General features: G+C 57.7%; 1 non-coding gene across 1 annotated transcript in view; it reads left to right on the top strand.

The window, feature by feature from the left end:
- The first annotated feature begins 1,849 nt into the window (after nucleotides 1-1,849).
- LOC124727402 overlaps nucleotides 1,850-2,500 on the top strand; it is a 1,909-nt gene continuing 1,258 nt past the window's right edge. Inside the window, exon 1 of the ribosomal RNA XR_007007107.1 lies at nucleotides 1,850-2,500. This exon is cut by the window's right edge and continues 1,258 nt beyond it. This is a non-coding gene — a ribosomal RNA (small subunit ribosomal RNA).

Raw genomic sequence — 2,500 nt, 5'->3', positions numbered from 1 at the left:
CCCATGTTGTGCCTTAACCTAACCCATGTTGTCGCCTTAACGTAACCCACGTTGTCGCCTAAACCTGCTCTGTAATTGTTATACGACTCGTTCAATTACTGTAGTGTTGCCCACCCGCAACCCTCGCAATATAGTTCGCTACTCGCACTGCCCGCACCCCTGTGTATCGCTTCATGTTAAACACCTTGCAAGTCTTGCTCACTTTCCACATGCTCCTGCTGTACACTGTAATGTGGATGGCAGCAGGACGTACATGCCGCCCCTCCCCACGTCCCCACCTTGCCCCCTGCCTTCGCAAGCTGGTTGGTGAGAAGTTTGCATGTTCAATGCCCTTCGCATGCGACGTACTCAGGCTACGTTGTGGTGCGGCCTGTGTCAACTGTCCGCTGATGTCGTACGCGTGAACCACAATCTGTACTGCACATTCGTCCTTATGTACTGAATGATACATCGTGGCACATGTGTGACCGCACAACGACTGCGCCCAAAAACGGCGGACCATACAGTGCAAATATTGTGCACGCAGCTACGTGTCGTCTCCCTATGAGAGCTGGATTGCAGTGTGGTACGCCATAGAGACGTGTGGGAGGAACGGACGCCGTGGATGGCGATCAGCATGAGCTGTCTGTTGATGTATTCGGACCTAGTCGTCTCTCCTCACACACCGTGATGGCATGGTGCACCGCGTTCCATATCTGCGACATGCTACAGAGGCCGGTTGACAGTCGTTCGAGCAATGGACATCGCATACGTACGGGGGCCACCTTCCACGTATTGTCTAGGCGTGCACATTTTGTTGCGTGTATGTGGGCAGACGTAGTGTGGCGTGACACCTGACACAGGCATGCAATAATCGTTGAAGTTGCAAATGGCGATGGACGCCTGCGTTTTCTGGTGAAGTTACGCAAATGAACAAATGGTAACCTGTTGTGGTGCGGTTGTTCTCGCTAGGGGTGAATCGGTGATGGCGACGATAGGTTGAGGTACTAACCGGTTGTTCCAGCGATACCCACCATGCCGACGAAACTGAACGGCATCTGGGTGTGAAGCGATACGCGGCGGTGGCTGGGTGGGACCGTCCCCGGCCGGTGAGGGGGCGCCTCCCGGCGTGCTGGCCGCGCGGTGCGTGGGCGCACGCGCTACAGCCGGCTGGTGGGGGCGGCCAGTGGCAGGCGCGCCGGCCGACGGACGCGGCAGGCGTCGCAGCTGCGCGCCGGCGCACCCTGCGCGCGGCGCCGTGCGGCCAAAGTAGGTCCTCGCGGGCCCGGTGCGAAGCGCGGTGGACATCTTCAGTGTGCTGGTCCGATTGAGGACTGTGTGCGTTGAGGATGCGCCGCCGCCCGGCGCTCGGCGCCGCGACGCCGTCTGCTGCTCGGTCGCCCCAGCGGTTCTCGCTGGTGGTTTGTATCGCAGCTGTGCGGATGTGTTGGCGCGTGCGCTGTGCTGGGAGAGTTCGCTTCGGCACCCAAGTGGGGCTTTTGTCCTTCTGTGGCGCTGGCGTTGGAGCTGCCGGTCACCGTAGGTGGCGCGTGTTGTCTCCCGCCGGCAATGCCACGACAGCACGCTCCCGGGCCTCTGTCGGCAGCGGCAAGCTCAGTTGGGAGCACGGGTGGTCGCACCGAAAGCGTCTACTCGCCTAACTCCGGGCGATTGCGCCTCTCTCGAACCCGACCAAGTACTTGGGACGGCGCTGCGCGCCGCCGGGACCTGAGAGGGTTTCGAGGTGTATTGTGCAGGGGAGCTCAGCCTCCTCCTGTTTGCAGAATGATTGAGCGGACGCTTGCGTGTTCGCGCGGGCCCCCGGGACACACTCCCGGGCGGCCGGCTGCTCAGCTCTAGTTGACGCAGCTCCCTGGTTGATCCTGCCAGTAGTCATATGCTTGTCTCAAAGATTAAGCCATGCATGTCTCAGTACAAGCCGCATTAAGGTGAAACCGCGAATGGCTCATTAAATCAGTTATGGTTCCTTAGATCGTACCCACGTTACTTGGATAACTGTGGTAATTCTAGAGCTAATACATGCAAACAGAGTCCCGACCAGAGATGGAAGGGACGCTTTTATTAGATCAAAACCAATCGGTCGGCTCGTCCGGTCCGTTTGCCTTGGTGACTCTGAATAACTTTGGGCTGATCGCACGGTCCTCGTACCGGCGACGCATCTTTCAAATGTCTGCCTTATCAACTGTCGATGGTAGGTTCTGCGCCTACCATGGTTGTAACGGGTAACGGGGAATCAGGGTTCGATTCCGGAGAGGGAGCCTGAGAAACGGCTACCACATCCAAGGAAGGCAGCAGGCGCGCAAATTACCCACTCCCGGCACGGGGAGGTAGTGACGAAAAATAACGATACGGGACTCATCCGAGGCCCCGTAATCGGAATGAGTACACTTTAAATCCTTTAACGAGTATCTATTGGAGGGCAAGTCTGGTGCCAGCAGCCGCGGTAATTCCAGCTCCAATAGCGTATATTAAAGTTGTTGCGGTTAAAAAGCTCGTAGTT

Source organism: Schistocerca piceifrons, unplaced genomic scaffold, assembly GCF_021461385.2.
Source record: "Schistocerca piceifrons isolate TAMUIC-IGC-003096 unplaced genomic scaffold, iqSchPice1.1 HiC_scaffold_110, whole genome shotgun sequence".
NCBI classification, from domain to species: domain Eukaryota; kingdom Metazoa; phylum Arthropoda; class Insecta; order Orthoptera; family Acrididae; genus Schistocerca; species Schistocerca piceifrons.
Note: the sequence above shows the minus strand (reverse complement) of the source record. Positions and strands in the feature narration are given on the sequence as shown.